The sequence below is a fragment of the Patella vulgata genome, chromosome 8, assembly GCF_932274485.2.
Source record: "Patella vulgata chromosome 8, xgPatVulg1.2, whole genome shotgun sequence".
NCBI classification, from domain to species: Eukaryota; Metazoa; Mollusca; class Gastropoda; family Patellidae; genus Patella; species Patella vulgata.
In genome coordinates this window covers 38,888,053-38,911,640 of record NC_065886.2, presented here as the reverse complement: position 1 = coordinate 38,911,640, position 23,588 = coordinate 38,888,053, and the positions used below count along the sequence as shown (strand labels likewise).

General features: G+C 36.2%; 1 long non-coding RNA gene across 5 annotated transcripts in view; it reads left to right on the top strand.

The window, feature by feature from the left end:
• The first annotated feature begins 3,654 nt into the window (after positions 1-3,654).
• LOC126830323 (uncharacterized) overlaps positions 3,655-23,588 on the top strand; it is a 144,708-nt gene continuing 124,774 nt past the window's right edge. The window contains exons 1-5 of one of the 5 annotated variants that reach the window (XR_007683807.2): positions 3,655-3,884; positions 10,108-10,180; positions 12,154-12,277; positions 12,537-12,624; positions 13,579-13,898. This is a non-coding gene — a long non-coding RNA (uncharacterized LOC126830323). Of the gene's footprint in view, positions 3,885-7,553; positions 8,439-8,997; positions 9,360-10,107; positions 10,181-10,415; positions 11,023-12,153; positions 12,278-12,536; positions 12,625-13,578; positions 13,899-23,588 lie in introns of those variants that run through there. The other 4 variants (XR_007683801.2, XR_007683806.2, XR_008789124.1 and 1 more) reach the window with 4 other exon arrangements.

Here is a 23,588-nt window from a genome sequence, read left to right as displayed (position 1 = left end):
TATTGGTGGGTGTCGTACACGAGGCAATGCATACTTGTTCGATACCTACCGACACCACTTCTTATTCAAGGAATTAACATAGCTGACTCACTTTTGTCCTGCTATTATAATTCTAGATTTTTTGAATATAATACCAAATATAATTCAATTTTGGGCGCAAAAAGTTTCATTTTTTTTTAGAAAACGAATCAACGTTTTCCTATTATCTCTTTTGACGAGTCTTATTTATATGTTTCTATTTATATGTATCTGATGTAATGAGTACAGCTGTATTTTTGTGACTTGTAGAAAGAGACTAGGACAATAAGTCGACATCTCGACGTTACGATAAAAATAACACGATGATACGACAGAGTTAAGTGTCGTATGATTGCGTCAATACTGTCGTGATGTCGTGTTGTCGCGCTATGAAAAGGGCAAGATTTAATATGGCCACTATCAGCCACCATAGCTAGGTGAACAAGGGCATGGAATTTTTTTTTAATGAAATATGATTCTGGCTAAAGCACTGGGGGCGGAAGGGTGGGATGGGCGGTCCAGGCAATCTGACCTTTCGGGAAGATGGGTAAAGTGAAAACAAAAATTATTATTTCATCTATACGGGGGCGGATCCAGGAATTTTTGCAGGAGGGGGTTTGCCAGGTTCATGAGACAATGTATCCCCCCCTCCCGCATTGCCTCTATCGTCATTTTGGGGTATATACATACACATTGAGCTTTTTAAACAGAGGAATGCAACACCTCGTTTGACGACAATTTTCATTATGAATTAATACAATGACATTGTGATTCAATTTCATGGATGCAAAGCATTAATTGTGATATCACATAATGTCTATATCGTGCTTTTAGTGCCAAATCCTGTCCCACATCTGACGATAAAGGATAAAGTACACGGCCGAGAAACTTTTCTCATAAAAAGTGTTGATTTATAAAAAAAAATGTACACAAACGCTAACGCCCTCTGGTGTAATAATGTTGATAATTCATTATATTTTTCTGGACTTTTTCATTTCAAGATTTTAACTTCAAGACTTTTTGAAACGTAGAAAATATTTTAATAAGAGTTCAAATTCCAGATTTTTTTTAGATACTTTCAGAAACCAATGAATTGATTTCTTTGTCGTGTAAAATTAAGAAATTATTTTTTAATCTTAATATCTAATTATATATAAAAGTTACCGATAAAACGCCGAAAATGAAACATAAAGTCAATTTTTTGTTTAAAATGTTGATTTTGTGCATGAAACGTTGACATAAGAATGTAGAAACAAGAATCATTAATTTAGAATGTTGCGGTAGTGTCTGAAATGTTCAAACTGGAATGTAGAAACAAGAATCATGAATATTGTCGCATTTGATCTTCCATAATGCACGGACTTTTTCTATTTTTCTTTCGTGTTCTCTTATCTACACTCGGCAAACCTCAACAGATTCCAGTACCCTACATCAAATCTCGGCTGTATGACAAAGTCCGCCATTAGAACTACTTTCAAGTTCCCGGATTACAATGGCGTTGTCCATGACGACCAATGACGTCATTGATGACGACGTATTTGAAGAATGTTTTATCTTAAAAAATTTTCAAAGTTTGAAGGTGTTTTTCTTTCAAGTTTATCCGATTTTCTTTAGACAAGGACAAATTTGCACTGAAAATTCACACACTCTTCGAACGACGCAATTTTGAGAACTTCTTTCTAAACGCGGGCAAGTTTCCCTTATAAGTAAACTGGTGCCGCATCGCAAATATATATATAGAGGGATAACTCGTGTTTTCCTTTTGCGTTCGTCACTTCCGATTGTTGAAACCTGCATTACGCATCTATCGTAGCAATGATCTCTGTGTTAAAATTATATTTGGAACATGTTTAACCAGTTCTATCACATGTGATAATGACTGACACCAATATTGTCCTAATATAATATTATATTAATGAAGACCGGATTCAAGAGTTTTATTGACAATCGTTCCCAGAATTCTACGTCCATGTGATATGGTAGACAGGTTATTGAGAATGTTGTTGTTGTTCTCAGTGTTTAATGTCCGCTTCCACCGAAGGTGATATCGCAAACAAGTCTTATGTTTCATTTTTTTTATTATCTTAGCGCACGCGCAGGGGTCTTTTCTGTGGGAGGAAACCGGAGAAGTTGTTGTTGTTCTTAGTGTTTAACGTCCGCTTCCACCGAAGTTGTCTTTTTTTATTTTCATTATCTTAGCGCGCACCGCAGGGGTCTTTCCTGTGGGAGGAAACCGGAGTAAACCCAAGAGGTTGAGAAGGCGCCCCTATCTCCAAGCCACATACGCTCACACCAGGGATCGAAACCACAACCGCAAGACAGAGGTGACCGGCCAGCTTGAGGTCAAAGCGTGACACTCTAGACGACTAGTCTCTCCCTAACCCCTAACCGGAGAATCAAATTGCCAAGTGTAAGTTGAATAATAAACATAACAGAATGAAACATTTAAGACAAAAAACGAATAGTAATAATAATAACACAAGTCAAACATATAGATGTTATACATGTTTGAAATCAGCTAACTATATTACAGATTTTGATTGTACAACTAAATATAAATGAATTAGAAATATATACATTATTTACATAAATCATTCGGTAAATGGACATGAATATGGTTATCTACCCTTATAAAACGATGGCGAAACGACTGGTTTGTAAACTGTTTTTTGATTGATTCGTAGATTTTAGCTATAATCAAGGCTAGGGCAGATAATTTGAAATCGTGGAAACCCTATGGATTAACCCAGGGTATAGTGGAGTATAACGGAATGAGAACACTGGGGATAACGAGGATGACTTCATCCAAGCTGTATTAAACGGTGTCTGGATAAAACCAGACTTTTATGAAAATAACGTGTGTTTGAAATTTACCTTTCGTTATCAAGTACTGTCTGTATAGAACTCTAAAGGAACGGCAATAGATTATCAGGTCACCAAACGAAAAAAAATGACCTGAAAACTTAAAAGGGCTAAGTGTCCTGATAAGCTGAAATTTTGAGACAAGTATAGGCGTACGGGCTCGATGACAGTAAGAAGGGTGGGGTGGAGGGGCAGAACTCGAAATGCCCGAAAAAATTCGGGGGGGGGGGCCGCTAACGCGTTTTCCTGCTATTCCAGCCCGTGCATGCAGCAACTTCAAAGTGGTCTAGTAAGCCTAATTTAGGTAGCTGATTAGAACTCCAATCGGGAGAAAATTTTGAAAATTTAACTGCCGCAAACGGGTATTCCTGTTATTCCACACTGAAAAAAAAACTTGTGTTGGATCTCAACACAAGTACTTGTGTGAAAATTATTCTACACAAGTTATGTGTTGTTTTGCATTGCATTAACACAAACTTGTGTTCTTTTTAATGCATTAACACAAATCTTGTGGTTTTTCCATATAATTAACACAAGTAATGTGTACCGTCAACAAATATTATTTTTTTTTAAATTTGAACTCCATACAAAGTCTTAATCCGGGGGTCCACAAGTAAGAGAAAGGTATTTTTTACTCAGACAATATAGCCAGACAGACTTGAATGCTAACTGGTGTTAAGATGTCTGTAGTTAAAATTAAGTTGGGCCCAATAAACTGGTAGATCAAAGGCCTGTTGAGCGCTCATGCCCAGTGTGATTTTAACAACTGACTCCAAATGCGTTGACAAGAAAATAAGTAAAACTGTTATTGAATGTGATTGGTTGATAAAATCAACGTACTATAGGCTACATTTTGTCTGCGATATCATCTCGGTGGAAGCGGACATTAAATGAAGTGATTTCACACAATTAATTTAACATTTAACAACGTGCTGAAATGATTTTGGAGCAGTGATATGTTTGACAAATGTAAGCTAATGGTCACATAGAATACAAGACCGCAGGTTTGTGAATATTTATATAAAAAAAATAATACCATGTATGTAATTTAGCATCGATATTGTTTCTCTGTATAATATTAGTATTTCGTTTCCTTAAAAAAACCTCCAACAATTTAAACCGGAAGTTCATGTTTATAATATGGCGCGGTCAGGAAAAAAATTTCGGCATGTTATTATCAAATCTGTTCAATTTTTCTGAAATCATGCTTAATTAACATTAGTTGTTCGGCGCTACGATGTTGTTCAGATACTTACATTACAGAATCACATTATGATTAAAGCAGAAACGGTTCGACTTGAACCAGCAGGTAAGAATCTGTTTTGAAATTATATCTTGGGAGGTTGGATTGGCGTTGGAGACCCGATTGGCGGCCATTTTGATTCTTGTTTCATGATTTTTTTTTATATTATAACGATTTTGCCAAGAGTAGACATAAACGCGGGCACAGACTAGAAAAAAATCTTTTTACACTTTTGTGTTAGTTGAATTGTAATCTAATTTATGTTTTAAAAAACAACCTTAAATCAAATGAGCAGACGGAAGATATGGACGAACAACAAGAAGAAGTTATGGAGGTCCCAACAACTGAACCTATGGAAGTAAAAGAATCGTTTACAGCCGAAACCCGATACGATGTGCCAGTTCCGGTTATGGAGTCCTCCATCTCAGACGATGCCGACGTCAGTGTCTTCTGCGACGAAGAACCCGTAGTGGTGTATCACTATAAACCTCAGAATGCCTCGTTCGGCATTTCTGTCCAAACGAGGCAAAAACGTGTCAAAATTTTTGCCCCGATTTTGCCTCGTTGTAACGAGGTAAAAAAAAATACCTCGTTTCTCTGAAGTTCCAAAACTTGTTTTTTTTTTAAATTGCCCTGTTTTTGGAACGAGGTATTTTGTTTATAACGAGGCTGGGTAAAATTGCCTCGTTTACTAAACGAGGTATTTTATCCAAGATAATTATTAGCGGTATTTGCTGTCAACAAATAGAGCCATACAAATAATGTTCGGACCATCATGTGACCAATTGCAGATCTACAAATTAGATTATTTATTTGGGACATGATATTGTTCATAGTTATGGCTTACTACACTGGAGTTCTATTATGTATAATAAACGCTTCCCGAGCAAAACAAAACATAACAATGTCACGTGACAATATTACATATGGCGGATACAAGCGTTCTTTGATTACATGCTGTTTGGTTTGATTATTAAATAATACGGCAATCTGTATATATGGGAAAAGGAGAATGAATTTCCCCAAATCCAAAACTAGATGACTGGAATATTTATTGAATGGAAAGTAAATATTTTATAAACAAAAATATTCGGATTTGCAGTATCCTAGCTTGGATGGATATGTGATTTGAATCTCGAACTCAGTGTTTTATACATTTTATTATAAATCTACAATTTAAAACAGTACAATAACATTGTGATTTGACGCTCTACAAATCACTAAGAGTATAACAATTGCTTGTTGAAAAAGCGTTAATAATATGTTTTTTTCCATTTATTATTTTTTAAAAATATATTCAAAAAGAATGCGTCTTTTACAGATTTCAATATAACCACAAATGGTTGATTGTTTTAATGCTAAGATAAGTATTAATGGTTTGTATTTGAAAATCAAATTATATAAGCGAAAAATAGTAAGATACATTATGTATGTCTTAAAACACGCCCTTCTCAGTTACTACTTCGGCGAATATCATTTGATAATTTAGATGATCAGAATTAAACACCGTTTTGCTATGTTATTATTTTTTTATGATTGGGTGGGGGTATACTTAATTAGGGGATTGGATTGAAAGATTATAGCTACCATCTTATGGAGACATAATGTGTGGTGCATTTACGGTCTTATAAAGCTCTATTCTTACATAAAGAATTCTTGATTCGCACGGAAGTGTTTTAGCCGTGATCATTTTAAGTCATGCTTATGCCAAGATCTGTGTAAGTGTTAATTTAACTAGATATCAGAAAAGTACCACGTTTTCATAAATGTACTCTTTAGATAAATTGTACAATATTTATCAGTTCACTAGTTACAATAAAATCATGCATTATAGCTATTTTTATTTATTTATCCATGGTGCTTCAAATTCAATTTAGGGTGCCTCAACATATTTAAAAATATGTTTTAAAGCTTTAGGTCATTTTATTATATCTTTCTACCATAAATAATAGCCCGAATTTAGGTATACCAAAAGTTAAAGAAATATAAACAGTTTTTGAGTCATTCAGATATGACTGCCAAAATTGTCACCAACACACATGTCGTGTTTAGGCTAAAATCTAACCAGAAAAGTATTGTCAATACATAGTAAAATATATATTGCATTAATCAATTCCATTTCGCAAATGGTTTGTCTTAAACTCGTCATTTGTGTTCATGGGCATCAGGGTCGAGATGGCAACGTTATATGTTTTATTCGTCTAATTTACTATAAAACATCATTCGGTTTGCCTCACGGGTTAACGGCATATTAATAGCTTTATTCACTGAGATGGTTCCTTTACTTATAGTTTATTTTTCGAATTGCTTTTTGTATTTATTTAAATGGAAATATTAACAACATTCTATAAGTCAATCCACGAACATACCCAATTTCAATATTTGCGTGTTGACCTTTAACATCACACTTAGATCCTGTACGCTTTGTGTCTTACAGTCAATACATGTCATGAAGAACTCTTTAGAAATAATTTCGTTTATAATACTTTACTCGTTTCTATTGAGTTGTTTAGCAGAAGTAACCCATGACAACAATATGTTGAGACGACTACGTTACAGAATAGGACGATTCAATGTTACCAACCCTTTCACAATATTTGAATGAAATATCTCACACAGGGTGTTAATCTGTTTTCAGTTTCTATTCCAATTCAATAAAACATTTAAAACATTTAATACATGTCTTGGCTTGATTCATTATTTACAATTTAATACGTTAATCGTGTATTTTAAATAATACAGTTCAAGAGATCAAAACATTTCCGAATTTATACATTCAACATTACACGTAGACCTAAATGTATTTTTCAAATACGTGTATAAACATTTATATGAAATATATTATAAACAGATATGCTATGACCAGAGTTGCCATTATCTTTATTATTCGACTGGAAAATTCCTGTCATTCACTCTGTCGTTCGACTGATCCATCATTCACGTTGTCATTTCCGAGTCTGAAATTTGGGGTATAGGGGTAGCTCGGACCGGGGAGTAACATAGGCCAGGTGGCGTTAGTCTACCACTTCCGGTTTCGGAGTTATGAACCCCGAGCGAAGCCGGGCATTCTTCTAGTATATAAATAAATATATAAATAAATCATCTTCATGGTCATCATCATCGTCATCATCATCGTCATCATCACTATTTAACACCAATCATCGTCGCCTGACAATTACCTTATCTATTCAAAGCGCTTGTTTAGTTTTAAATACTTGTGAACTTTACTAAAACTCACTTTGTTGAACGGGTTACTTTCGTTGGTATCGCCATATAGGAACGCTTTTGTAATTATGGATTTAAATGGGAGGGTATTTAATGTTGAGATACGCTGAGACGAATAATTTGGGCAGTGCAGAAAATAATGGTCGCTGTCTTTTTGAGTATGACCACAACTGCATGTCGGGTTATGTGAAATATGCATTACAAATCTATGGAAGTTTAGAGCACTTTTACAATTACGAAGTCTGGAATGTATAATCTGAAATTTACGTTCTCCATAGTAACATCTTACTGACATCAATAAATACAAAAATATGACTAAGTCGAAAGTCAACAAGACGGTATACAAGCCAAAATGCAAGTCGAAAATAAGAAATTAGGAAAAAAACGAGGGGCGCTATTATCGCAGTGTATTATTTCTTGATTTCCTATTTTCGAGTCGATTTTGGCTTGTATAGCGTTGCTGTCGCCTCACATTTTGTCGTAACTGCTACTTTTCGACTTTCGTGTTTTGGAGGGCGAAAAGTAGAAATTAAGAATGGTAGGCTTCTATAGTTAGGCGTTTGTATATATGACTGTATACTTGACACATGTACGACCTGAATGGCTGAATGGCCGGTAACCAAATATGTTATTGTGAGTGTTAAACGACATCGTAATTATTTTATATTTTGCAAAAAAAACAAACAACAAAAAACAAAACAAAAAAACACAAGCCGTGATTGCCATTACTACAATACGGATTACTAAATATACTTTGTGTTCAATTTTATATTTTAATACTGAAGACAGGGCCGGACTATAAATGAACAAGGCGGATCCTTTTGGCTTATATTGAGTAATTATTGCAACGTGTTACAGTTGAAAGTTCCAAAGCATTTTCACATTCCATGTCCGATAAATTTAATCATCATGCAACTACTGATTGGTGGGTCGTCGAAACATTTAGATGCATACATCACAGCAATAGAGAAATAGGTCAAATATGGCGACAATGATCAACTTGCTCTTCTTCTACTAAATTAAAGATTCGTGTGGAGATTCTGTCGATATAATCATATATTTATATCTGCTCTTTCTTAAAATGGAGACGGTTAGTAAAATGGTCTTCTTTACGTCCTAAATATCAGTATGACCTTAGTGAATACCGCACGATTACGATCCGTTCCAGACTGATAACTTTACGTTCCTAAATATCAGTCTGACCGTAGTGAATACCGTACGATTACGATCCGTTCCAAACTGATACCTTAATTATAGGCTAATTATAGAGCCTTCAATTTCAAACACATTTTTATTATCATATGCTCTTATTTTTTTTTCATCATTATATGATTAACATTTTCTAAACTTTACGATTTTCAATTTTTTTTTTTAAATAATAGTCCATCTCCGAGACAACAAAAACGTAAATAAATGGAAGATAAAAGCAAGAAAGACAACCCTAATAAAGGAGTCAGGACTAAGACTAGTAATTATTTCCCCGTATTTCATGATTGTCGAATGTAGTGCGAGTTATAAATAGACAATTTTTCCCTTAATTTTTTTCTACCCTCTTCCTGCATTTTTGGGTTGACTTTTTGGTCTAGATTGGAGAAAAGGGATCAAATTTGCAATTTCATAGCAGTTTTGGGTAATACTGATGATATTACAGCGGAGGGATAGGGGGTGTAAAGTGTCTTTCTGCAGAGCAATCAGTGTGTCGGAAGTGAGATTTTCACCCCTGTCAACTTCAAATCCGTGTAGCAAAAAATCTAAACGGTCAACCCCCTACAAAATTATGATGAGGAGATTGCCAAATGTTGTCCCCATTGTGCCTATAAAGATTGGAACCAACGGAATGTTGAGCAAAAAGCTACAGCCTGTGATGTTACAGTCATTTAACATTGAAGTCAATGGGCAAATAATTGCTAGTCTGACTCCTGATGATATAAAGAAGCATGGCCGACTCGGGATGTTGATATTTTTTCAACGGCTTATTTCCTGAAGTTTTGAATGGAAAGTGTCAGAGATGGTAAGAATACTGCTTTTTTATTGCCCAGCAGTAAGTTTTTTGACTATTTGGTATCAAAATAGCCATGATTGGGGGTATCCGTTGGTTGAGTGTGAATTTTGGGTTGTAAATGTGTAACATTTTGTTCACAATGATATCAAAACATGGTTAGGTCTAAATATTAAGGCCAACTCAACACCAGATTTGGTCTAAAGTCACGAGATGTAAACAAGACTGACCCTAACCCTAACCCAAGACCCAGTCCTTACCCTAACCCTAACCCACAATCTTGTCAAAAAGCATGTAGCCTAGGCCTAAGCCAAGACCTAGTTCTGACCCTAGCCCAAACCCACAATTGTGTCAAAAAATCATGTGCCCTAACCCTATTTACATGTTGTGACCTTGAACCAAGTCTGCAGTTGGCCTTAACATTTAGACCTAACATGTTTTTGACATCATACAATGAAATGTTAACATGTACACTCCAAAATGCACACCTGTGTGACTTTTGACCAAGCATGCAGTTGGCCTTAATATTTAGACCGAACCTCAAAACATGGCATCTACCTTTGAGATTGGCTTAGACTTATGTGACACTCAAGGTTTACTTTTTTACTGATTGTTAACTGGTTTCTTTTTGGAGGGCCAGTGATGGGCTGTTCGCGAGAAATAAAGAGGTTTATTTCTATTTCCAGTTGAAACCATATTTTTTTCTTATTTTCTCACTGTTTTTTATTGCATATTTATCCCCAGCCTCCTATCATTTCAGGTGCCAGGGCAATGTTTCATAGAGTGGAATGATTGACCTCAACACAAGTATTAAAAAAAAAGAAGCAAAACAGGTGAGATAAATGTGCATTTCATACACTTTAAGAAGTACATCCAACCTCATCCCCACTTCTGCTGACTAATAGTAATGGGCTGGAAATTTGGTACTGCACAGGCCTGTCTTCTCCCCTTGACATTTAACTGAATGACAGAATTCCACATTTTGACCATTTTCTGGATGTCAATGACCATTTCCCTGGATAGTATTCGCCCCAGAATTCTCATTCTCATCCAAATTTAACATTTCAGGTCTACATCTCAAAACCTGATCTCTTCCTGGACTGGCTTTAGGAGAACGATGATGCATATCAATTTCATCCCTGATCTCTATGACACCTGTGGTGGAAGTGGAGGGCAAATCGTAATCAGTTTGGGTTCCAGCCCCGAGGACCTCTGTAAACTTTGCTTTTTGGTGATGACTTAATTTCCGAGCTTGAAAAGGACGCTTGTGTGTTTATCATGGCCTCTCATATTGGACGATAACATTAATGGCTTGTGTGTTGATCGACGATTGTGCATATCTCTTGGTCAGGAAAGTTGTAGGCACCATCGCCATTGTAAATCATTTGACAGGCCCGAGTGAACCTATGATTGGTCAGCAATGTATCAGATTCCATACCGGGGGGTGGGGATGAAAAAACTGTTGTAGTGTTACATAATCAGATTATTTCAACTTACTTATCCTGTGGAAATACAGCTATATAGGAGATATTTTGAAATTCATAGGCACTGCATGTTTCAACATTTTAGATTTGACCACAATCTGGCACTTGAAACTATGTTAACAGAGAAAAACTGTGTGGTTTTCGATGAAAGTGTTAAAAGTCTAATATTGCATCATGATTACTGTTTTAAAGTATTTTCGTGTTTGATTTATATTGAATTCATCTCATCTTTTTGAAGAATGCATTTATGTTCAAAAATAAAAATGTTCTGTGGAATTCAAAATTCATGTGCTTTTAAATTATCATATTCCAAACTGGGGGGTAGGGATGAAAAAGCTGTTGTAGTGTTACATAATCAGATTATTTCAACTTACTTATCCTATGGAAATACAGCTATATAGGAGATATTTTAAAATTGATAGGCTCTGCATGTTTCAACATTTTAGATTTGACCACAATTTGGCACTTGAAACTACGTTAACAGAGAAAAACTGTGTGGTTTTCGATGAAAGTGTTAAAAAGTCTAATATTGCATCATAATTACTGTTTTAAAGTATTTTCGTGTTTGATTTATATTGAATTGTATTTAGAAAACGGAGGAAACCGAATGACCCAGCGAAAAAACTCAAGAGATTGGACAGGCGACTCTACTCCTTGAAATTGAAACCATGCCACTTAACACAATGACAGACCCTGTGATTTCATGCGCATGCATTACCTACTAGACCATTCCCCCCAGCCCCACCCCATATCGAATAAAAGTATGACTCATTTCAAATATGATATTTACATATAAAGAAAGTAGAGAGACTTCAATCTTACTAGAAAAATACTAGATTACCTGAAATGAAATGGGGTTTAAAGACAACGTCCTACTGGTCAGCTCCGACTGGTCTAATGCATTGTGCTAAGTGAAAATGTTTGTCTGGGCAGCGACACTATGGCCTACTCTCATACCGAATTCAAACTGCCAAGAGAACTATTATGTGTACGCCAATGTGTACATTGGATCTCAGGGGAAACCACTCTGCAAAATCAAGATGAGCTTTCTCGGTCAACCCCAAGAGATAACCTGTGGCCTCCATGCTGGTGTGCCAGCACCTAATTTACTCAGTCACCATGGCCGTCTTCTAATTACTGCGACAGTGAAACCATGTGACAAACAAGGATTATTAAGATAGACTTTTACGGCTTGGTAGTTCCTTGGGATTAAAACTTTTGATACATATAGATACATTAGTTTCAATTTCATATCACACAGTTTGTATATATGGTAAGGTAGCTTTAATCGTAAATTACATATCATGTATTTATTTTTTCAGTTTCAATATTGGATGTATATGCAAATCACCCAGAAAAAGATCATGTAATAACAAAAGAAATTATAAAAGAAAAAAAGGAAGAAGAAATGGCTGGAAAAAATGATGATAGAGCAGCTTTTTCTTGGTGGGTAACTATTCAATTCTAATAGAAAAGATTGTTATGCTATTTTGAAATCTAAAATTCAGTTTAGTATAGTAAAACTGTACACGTCATGTATGAGCAGAGACAGAATCTTAGTTATATGTAGATATCACTGTCTCATCTGTGGCAAAGCAAACCAACACATGAAACAAAACAAATGTAATTAAAGTAACATTTTTTTAATTAATCAAAACTGTCTAGTCAATTTAAGCCAACTAATACATTGCCATTTTTTTTTCAGTTACCCACCTCGGAAGATCAAGTTGGAAAGGGCTATTGATATTGTGGAGACGTTTTCTCACAGATCTTGCTTATCAGACAAAGACTATGTAAGTACCATGCATATTTGCTTTTTAAATCAGGAACTGGTTCTATACACTTGGTGGGGGGGTTGGATGGACGTTAAACCCCATTTCTCTCTCTCTCTCTCCTAAATATTGAGATTTTTGTTTACTTTTAAACTGCATATATTCAAGGTATCAGGAGCTTTTTATGGCTCCCGTACAATTTTATAAACATGAAGGACTGTACCTTTTGAATATTAAGCCATCAAATTATTTTATAATTTTGAAAATGAAATGAAATGGGGTTTAACATCCTACTGTTTTGCTCATAAATTGGGCTAATGAAGACGGGCATACGCCATACAGTGTGCTATGAAGGGAATTTTGCCCGGGCAGCGGCGCTACAGCCTACTCTTATATCGAATTCCAATTGCCAAGGAATCTTTTATGTGCACGCCAATGTGTACGCGGGACCTCGGTTTTTCGTCCCATCCGAACGACTAGACAGCTGTCCTTGTCAGGTCCTCCGTCCCGTATCACTGACAAGGGGAAAACACGCAAAATGTAAGTAACATATATATTTGTATTTTTAATCAGGAAGTACTTCTATACACTTGCTTGGTAATCTAGTTATTCTTCTTGGGGCAATGCCTAGGACTCTGCTGTTTCAAGTACTTGGCATGCTTGATTTTTGCCAATCACATCCATTGATTTCCTTCAAGTTGCGATAGGCCCTACATGTATGTGTATTTTTACAGTAAATAGCAGTAAAATAATGATGGACAGTATTTTACTTTCAAATAGATTTCAGTAGATTATAAAGGGTAATATCCAATTTGTTGTCAATGGAAATAAAATAAGAATGGGTCCAAAAATAATTAGACATTACGCAAAGTTGAAACCAAATAGAGACTCGGTCTTGATGTGGCAAAATAAATTGTTTATTTAAACGTTGTGAACCATAGGAAGTATTCTTATCTCCTACTTTTTATTTTTTAGGCTGGAACACCATTGAAAGAGTATTTGCTGTATGATAACAACAAGAAAACCCAAGCATCAATTTATTTTATACTTCTGGGAAAGAATGCATTTGACCCAATTTTTAAATATTTATTTTTTGTTATTAATGTTAAATTTTCTTCCAAAACACAATTAGATTTTAATTCTCTTCAGAAATGTATGTATAATATAGCAAGTAAAGTGGCATATAAATCACTTAGAATTTGGTCAGAAATCATAAAGTATTTAATAGGCATTACTAGAAACCAAATGTAGATCAAATACACCCAGAATTACAAAAAACCTTGACCTACATAAAGGTGACTTCCCCTTGCTTATGAAATGAAATACGGTTTAGTATCCTACTTTTCTGTGTTCTTAGAGTGATTCTGCCCTACACCCTACTCTTATATCAAATATTTCAACTGTCAAGGGTTCTTTAACGGGAACCCGGGGGGGGGGGGCAATGATTAACACGCACACATTTGATCAGGAAGTCTGTCATTGAGTCAAATAATTCAATTGTCAAGGCTTCTTCTAAGTGAACGCAGTGGGGATGGTTTCGATTCCGGGAATGGGGGAGGGGGTGGTGGATGGCCGAATGGTAAGCATGTGCGTGCGGTATCATACGGCCTGTCATTGAGTCAACTGGCATGGTTTCGAATCCCCGGTTGTACGTGACAAGGAGTAGGGTCGCCTGTCCAATCTTGTGGGTTTTCTACGGGACCTACGGTTTCCTCCCACTGCTAAAGACCCCTATGCGCAACGAATTATTAAAATAAAATTAAACCATATGTTAATCCCGAAATGACCTAGTTTGTGTCAAGTGGACGTTAAACCCCATTTCTCTCTCTCTCTCTCTTTCGATTCCGGGCTTGTACCCAATTATCCCTTGCCATATCCAAGACTACTGACAAGTGGGAACTATGCCGGAAAATCCAGTTGAAATTTCTCGGCCAACACCTTATACTCACTGAACCACTGTGGCTTATGACTTGTGATTGTATATAAATTTTTTGTACATATGATATTTTTTTATTTCAATCCTGTAATCTTGATGCTTTGCTTCTTTTATTTACAAAATATTCATTTTGTTTGGGTTTTTTTAATGAGGAAAAGGTTTTACATCATTTTATTACTCCTGCAAAATAGTGCATTTTTCTTTTGTTAGTTTTCTGTGTATATTAGTTATTTCTATATGTCTCACAAATCACTTGTAGTGTGATTTTGTAGCACTTTTCAGTTTTTGAAATTGTTTCAATTTAGTGCATAATTAATCTTAGTGCTTGGTTTGGATGTTATTAAATTTAGATATTATTTGAATTATATATTTTGGAGTATGGGGTAGGGATACTGTGTACATATCTTTATATTCTCAGTTCTTGTTTTGGGGTAAAGAACAATTTATATAGCTATTTTATATTTTGTGATGGGTAAAGTGGGGCGTGTGTGTGAGTGTGTGGGGGGGGGAGGGGTCATTATATATAACACAATATAATTAGTATTAGAATTCTCTGTTTTTCTGTTAACATTTCAAATATCTATTTAGTTTTGATGTATTAATTTACTTTTTCCTATGATTTTATGAATAAATAATAATCTTACAAAAACAAAAACAAATTTTGTTTCCTTCTTTTATCAAACTTTACAGGTCTAACAGAGCAAAGAGATAGGTCCTGCATAAAAAGGTTGCTATACTGTATATAAATTGGGGAAAAACACAACACAAGTTTTTGTGGATGGTTATACACAAGTTTGTATGAAACCACACAAGTTTCAGAAATTTCAACACAAGTTTCAGAAATTTCAACACAAGTTTCAGAAATTTCAACACAAGTTTCAAAAATTTCAACACAAGTTTCAAAAATTTCAACACAAGTATTGTGTAGATTTTCACACAAGTTTCAACACAAGTTTGTGTTGTTTGATAAATTTTAACACAAGTTTTGTGTTGTTTCAACATTTAACACAAGTTTTGTGTTGTTTCAACACAAGTTTGTGTTGTTAAATAGAGACACCTTACTTGTGTTGAAAACAACACAAATTTGTGTTGTTTCAACACAAGGTCTTTTTCAGTGCAGGCCTTGAATACAGCAACTTCAATGTGGTCCAATATAGCCTACCTTAGGTGGCTGACCCGAATCCCAAATCCTGGAGAAAACTTTGAAGATGTAACCGCCGTAAATGCGTTTTTCTGCTATTCTAGCCTATGAGTTAAGCAACTCCAAAGTTGTATAATGGTTTTGTAACAGAAATCCCAATCAGTGCCGACCTGAATTCCAACCATCCAATCAGACTGTTGCAGCTGCCTTCACAAATAAAGGATGCCCGAAAATGTCGCATAAAGTAGAGTGACTCCAGACAAAATGTTTTAATCCAGTACAGTACAATTCAGTACAAATTCGTGGTATTCAATTAAAAATAAAAGTAAAATTAGTGTTTTATTAGATTTCGGACACTTTATTTTGTCAGCTAGATAAAATAATATATTTTTTCTTCACTTGACCCGTCTGTCCGAAAAGTAAAATTGTCCGAAAGTTGAGGGGGGGGGGGCAGGTTCCACCCTGACTCGTACACCTATGGAGACAAAGTAAATACACCATTCCTCTATATTTTGGCGGTAAGCTCCGCTCCTTCGCCTCTCGCAGGCAACCGGCACCGCCGTCTGTAACCCGAAATTTTTTCGGGCATTTTAGATGTTGTCCCCTCTAACATTCATCAAGCCCGTACGCCTATGGGGAGGTGGGTTGGGGTGGGACGTGCCGTGTCGACCCCGAGCGCAAGGCAGTGTTTGATTTCCGGCATACCTTAGAGGGGTGTTTGGAAGTGTATATGCCTTGTGCTTATTACAATGTGAATTTCCATTTCTCAAATGGAATGAGTAGCGCGTTTTTCGGTTTACATCTTCGATACTGGTCTACTGCTTCAATATTTGTTTACAAAGCAGTGTAGCAGTTTATTACAGCAGTAGGCATTTGTCCCATTACTGGCTATACTAAAAAAAATGTCACCGGACAACGGATATCCTTTAAAAACGTTTTATACAACGAAGCTTAATATTCATATGTAGCAATTAGTAAGGCATATTACAACAACGGGAGTCACGATGGCCTATTGAAAAAGATGTTGGCTCGTTAACCTCGAGGTCCCGTGTCCGATCCCTGCGTTGGCCGAGAAAGTTCATAGGGATTTGGTTCACCCTTGTCAGTGCTACAGGACAGAGGACCTAGCAAGAAACAGCGTATAGTCGTTCGGATGCACTGTAAAACTTTTTCCGTAAAATTTACGGACAAATGGCTGGCAGCTAGGTTGCCAACCAATGTACGTAAAAATTACGACACACCGTAAATATATTTTTACGAACATGTCGTAAAAATTACGACCAAAGATTGGCAACCTAGCTGCCAGCCATTTGTTCGTAAATTTTACGGAAAATGTTTTACAGCTGTAAAAAACTTATGGTATGATAAGCATCAAAAAGACATTTACTTAAGATTTAAAACAGAATTTAATTATTCAAAACAATATAAGATACAATTCCTCAGAAATGCTTTTACATGATAGTTTAAGATATAATAAAAGACCTGAAAATACTGGAAATTGGAAATTACTGTCAGTAAGTAAAGCTAACAATTGCCTTAAAAAAAAAACCTGTCAACCACAAATTCATATTTTTAACACATTGGATCAAGAGCAGATTTGATATTACAATATGGAGAATGTTTAGAGATCTAACATATTCTTTGGCTGTCAAGCAGTTTGGTGGTATATTTCAACAAAAACAAAGCTCCTTACATAATTCTTCATTAATAATAATGAACATTTGTACATGGAATAGTGACGACTTTAAAAAAAAAGAAGAGAATTTGTTGCCCTATTAACAAGGGAAATAACTCTCCAAAATATTTATCAAGTTCTCACAAGACAAGCAAACAAAAGTTCCCAGCAATTAAAAAATGTATGTCAAAATTTCCATGGATGTATCAAATAATGGGTAGCAACAAAATATAAATTTAACAATAATGAAATTATCCATTCAAATTCTTGTACATGTAACATTTACATTATAATATTCAAATGAATTTTTTTTTATAGTAGAACAACAACATTCTGAATCTATTCTACAAATATATAATCAGTGTGCTACAATAGAATTATCCTCAAATCTTTTTCTAAAATCTTAACCAAGGTGTTGTAATATTTAACTCAAATCTATATATTAAAACATCAACAACATGAAAGTAAATTATAATGAAATCATTCAAATTTTTGGAATTAAGGAATTTGCATTCTAAATGTTTAAATGAACAATTTAAAATCTAACAATTATTGAACCCCAAAAGTATCATGACTTTAAAACAAGAACAGCATCAATGCAGAATTCCTATTATTCCACCTTAAATGTACAGTTTGTTTCAATGGTTAGCTTAATCTCTGTTTGAAAATGTATATCATTAAATTTTGCACAATAACTCTGCCTAAGCATGTACATTCCTTAGTGAGAATGGCATAAATTGATTCAGTCTCGTAGATAAAAATTTAGATGGAACTCGACTACTGACAAAGTTAATGAACCAGTCCCAAAATGAAATGTGTAGATGAGAGTTACACATTTTTAATGTTTATGCAACACGGCCGCATATTTAGAGACAAAATGAACTGAGGATAATTTTACAAATGTACCAAATTGTTGATGGACAAATTAAATGACCAAAAGATTTTTCCATTAAAGTAAACGGACATCTTATCAAAAGTACAATAAGAAGATCAAGTTTAATTAAGAAGATTCATTAAAAAGATTTCTCGCAGTGCGTTTAAAGTCTCATTTACAAAGTATCACTCATAAAAGGGTTGTGGCTCGGTCCCTTATCACCTATTTTATACACACTATGTGCTGGTGTATAAAAACTAACCATAAACTCAATAGGCCTATCCCTAAAGTTTGCATGAATGAACATTATATCGCAGTATTTCTTCTTGGACGTGTTTCCAGCTCTCTAGCCACTGCTTTTCCATCTGACGTTTTTGATTCAAAATGTTCCTATATCCGTGATTTGTGGTTCGCCGGAGGGGAATGTACTTTCAGCGGGACACATGTTTCATTGCCGAAAGCCATCTTTTCTCCTTCTTGTCATATGAACTACAGGGGAGTATTCTGCATCGGATGCAAATGGACAGTTAAAATATCTGTACCATGTTAACCAAACCGTGGTCCAGAATTTAAAGCACCTTGAACCAAAATGTGGCATCTATACCGTCGTATACCATCTCACAGTACCGGTATATTGTTGCTATTGTTGTAACTGTACTTCATCCATTTAAAGTTTGACAGTTTAGTGATTAGTTATATCACTTTTTGGCACACTCGAGTCTTCCTCTTTTTCATGATTTCTGTGCGTTATCTGGGTTAATTTCAAAAATGCACCTGCAAAACAAATATTCTCAATCAGGTTTTTTCTTATGACATCCATTTCAAAAGAACACATTTTAATTAAGGAAAAGGGAGCTAAATGTGCGAGAAAATGAAGTTTCATGTCCACAAACAGGAGACTAAACATATCACACATACTATCAGTGTAGACTGGAATAACCAGACTGCCATTCAATTTGGACATATTTCGCCGAGCATAACTGATTACAAATTACACTAAAAACAGAAACGACTGAATGTAAATCAGTTTATAGACATTCATAATAGATTATTGTCGTTGCGCCCCATTGTGTTCATTTCTGATCATGATTCATATTGGTAGTAGCTGTAACTAACGTAACACCCATCGCTTTCCGGGTTAAAACCCATGCTTTCTTCTATCGTTACCGCATCTTGGGTTTCTGATCAGATTTTTGGACTAATCAGTGGCGACTCTGCACCTATGACAGGTAAAACTAAAAGCAGACTAAAATGGGATTCACCTGTTGCTAATAAGACCTACCCCAAGGTTCAAGCTGGGAGAGAGAAATGGGATTTAACATCCACACAACACGAACTAGGTCATTTTTGGACTAATAAACATAGAATTTTATTTCAATAATTCGCTTTAACCGTAGGTCTTTTATAAACAGTGGGAGGAAAACGAACGACCCAGAAAAAATGAACACGGTTAGTCAGGCGATCTTACTCCTTTCAATGCCACTTGACTCAAAGACATAGGCTTCATTCTGACCTAACTAAGGCCCATGTTAGACCATGGACCTTATATAAGCTCCATGGTTAGACCATTCGTCCAACCACCCCCTCAAATTTCAAGGTCCAAGCAGAGGGCAGAATTCAATAAATTCTTAATAATGGTTTTCAGTGGTAGGCCTAGCCTACAGACCTGAGACTATGAACTTAATGAATCCCAGAAATGTTAGCCCTTCATATAGTTCATATATTTTTTTTCTATATCAATGTTATTATTATGTCATCCGAGTAGCCTCAACTAGAACTGAAGCCTCCAAAAACAATGCGAAAAAATATTAGGCCTAGCACTAACACCAGAGTGTATTTTTACTCTGTGCTAACATTAAACACTGTGACAGTGTATGTGAGTATCATGTATGTCCATTTGTCTAGAAGAGTCTGTTCCTACTATTTCATAAATCAGTTACCGTACATTTTTACGAATGCTAAGAATCAATCTATGTCAAACAAAGATGTGTCCCTACTGTATACTTACCTAAAACTGCAATGTTTGGTATTGACTGCGACACCATCATGTACCTGACAGTTCACTCTGATAGCAGCGCAGGCACACTCCAAACTGACCTTGATCAACTAGGAGCCTGGGAACAAAAATGGAAAATGATCTTCCACCCAGCCAAATGCCAAGTGATTACCATATTCAGGAACAGGCGAAATATCATCAAACGAGATTACACTCTACACGGGCATATCCTCAACTTAGTGGACTCAGTAAAGTATCTTGGATGTACCATCTCATCAGACCTTAACTGGGGAAACCACATCAGTAACATCTGTGGCAGAGCCAATAAGACCATCGGCTTTCTAAAGAGGAACCTCAACATCAGTCCCCCCCCCCCAATAAAGGAAAAGGCATACATGGCCCTTGTTAGACCCCAGCTAGCGTATGCAAGCTGTGTATGGGACCCTCACCTCAAAAAGGGCATTGATCGACTAGAAATGGTGCAGCACAGAGCAGCCAGATATGTAACTAACAATTACAGGAGAACAATCAGCATCACCAACATGCTGCAGAATCTTGGTTGGACCACGCTACAAGAAAGACGAAAACATGCGACGTTGGCGATTTTCTTCAAGATACACAGAGGACTAGTCCACATCAACAAGAGCCTCCTTGTACCACCACTACGGCGTAGCAGAAACACACACGACCATTCATACCAAGTTCCATCCTGTCGTAGTGATTACAGGAAATATACATACTTCCCAAGGACCATCAGGGACTGGAATGCTCTAACACCGATCATTCCTTCCTCCGACACACTAGAGATATTCAAATCTAAGTTGTGTTCGGTTCCGTAATCACGAAAAATGTTTTTAACCTGTTTTTAACCTTTTAACGTTCAGCCGTCATGCGCACCATCGAAAAATGTCATTATAATCAACATCTTGATTGTGGACATTATCCGGCAGAAGCAGAAGAAACTATTGTGCTCGATGTTGAGGGATTCCTCTTTGCCGCTAACTAACGGTCTTCGCTGTAATGGCGCCCAGGAAGACCGATGACGTCACTTTCATTTAAACACCCGTATGTCATATTTACGGACGAAATTCTGTATTTCTAAAATATTTACAGACTCGTGTCTGATAACAGACCTGCACTGTAGGCGTTTTACAGAAACAAGTCTGTAAAAATTACAGAAAAGGCTTACAGTGTGTACACATTGGCGTACATGTAAAATATCCCGTTGCAGTTTAGAATTCGATATTAGAGTAAGCCGTAGCGCCGCTGTCTGGACAAAACCTCCCCCATAGCACACTGCATGGCGTATGCCCGTCTTCATTAGCCCAGTCAGCAGAACAGTAGACCGTTAAATCCCATTTCATTACGACAGCACAGGAGAGTCACGGTGGCCCAGTAAGGCGCGGGTTCGCTCTCAGTTGTGGCCGAGAAGGTCCTTCTGCATTTCTCGGCGTTGTTTCTCTTACCCAGTGATTCAGGACGGAGGCAGAACTCTAGTGGTAATAACTGACACAAGACTATGACAATCAACATATTTTTCTTTTTTTTTAAAAATCAAAACCATTCGATGATTTGATGATCTAGAGAATTGATTATGGGCTTGGCAGATGAATAGACACCTAATTAATTAGGCATTATACAAGAGCCGTAAATGTTATATAAATTATTAATTATACATCAATTAACTTACCAAGGCCATAATCAACTCTCGATGCTATCGGATTTAAATACAATTGAAGTTAATGTCAATGATTTAGTTTATAAATGGATAACCGAGACCTTGTTTATTATCGTAACAACGGTGGAAATGATAACCGAGACTATCCTGTTCTTCTAACGGCGATAACTCGGCTGAGATTGAAGTATTTTGGCTAAACTTTTCAACATATTCCCTTGTCATTATCTATTTTTTTTTTAACTATTTTAGCAAAAACTGTGAGCTCTTTATCCAATCCTCACATAAATCCCGTTTAATGATTATATTTGTTAACAATGCGTCTTTAATATTTATTATTTTAAATGTATTTTCTATATCGCTTAACTCTGTATTTAGAATGTTTTTTGGCCCATTGAGCTTTGATTTTATACAGTTATCATAAATATTTGTTGACTAGTAACTCGTCCCCAGGAACAACTCATCTGGTAGTCGTTGTCGTTGTTCATCGACGCTCTTCGAAAAAACAGAAGCCTAAGGCTCCGCCAATTCATGTACCACCGACATACCACTTGGGATGCTTGTTCCTTGGACAAGTGCGCATCGATCCTTGATATGACGTCACAATTCCGAGGTATCTGCGATGACGCCATAATCAGTTCCCGGTTATAAAACTCAACATTGCACATTTTGTTACAATTGATATAGCGAGAATTTGACAAGGGTTATCTGTACATCAAATAACACAAAATATACAGAAAAAAAATGATTAATAAGACGTCACGCTCAATCTGTCAAAAACAATGCTCTGGGCTGAATAATCGGCGAGAATTCAGTTTATAGTTCATTGCTCTGAGCTGAACAATCAACGGAGTTCAGTTGAAAGATACACCCCGCGTACAACCTGTGTGATTTGATGATATAATATTTGGATTAACTTTCGATATATTCTTTTACCTGAGAATATATATATACATCGAAAGTTTGCTCCAAATCGTTTTAACATTTTAATCCCAAGAAAACTACCCCATGCAGCGAAAACCTATTTTTATCAGCATTGTTTATCACGTGACATGATTAAAGAAGAATCCGTTTTCGCGTGTGTTTTTTATTAGACGCTGTCCATTTACCATAAATATCAAAGCCTAAGTAAATTGTTGGATTATCTTCTGTCAATTCTTGTTCTGTCGTTTAATCACTGGGTCTACTGGACGTTTAATTCTCACATTGTTCTCACAACCGTTAGGCATTAGATCAACATACAAGAAGCGCCCATAACGTGACTCGAAGAGCCGGGCTGCTTTTTAGGGATACGGGAGTCACGGTGAATAAGTTGGTAAGACACAGGCTCGCCAGTCAGGAGGTCGCGTGTTCGATCCCTGTATTGGCCGAAAAAGTTCATCGGGATTTTCCGACTTGGTTTCCTCTTGTCAGTGGTGCAGGACGGAGGGCCTGACAACTGAGGTTACGTGTACACATTGGCGTGCACGTAAAAGATACCTTGGCAGTTGGAATTCGATATAAGAGTAGTCCATAGTACCGCTGCCCGGGCAAAAATTCCCTCGGAGCAGAACAGTAGGACGTTAAACCCCATTTCATTTTACTTTCTTTTAGGGATACTCTCACATTCCTGTCTTTAGCGCGCCCCGTCGGTGTTTGTCAGAAAATGGGTATATTTCAAATAACATTGGGTGTCTCTTTCTATATAT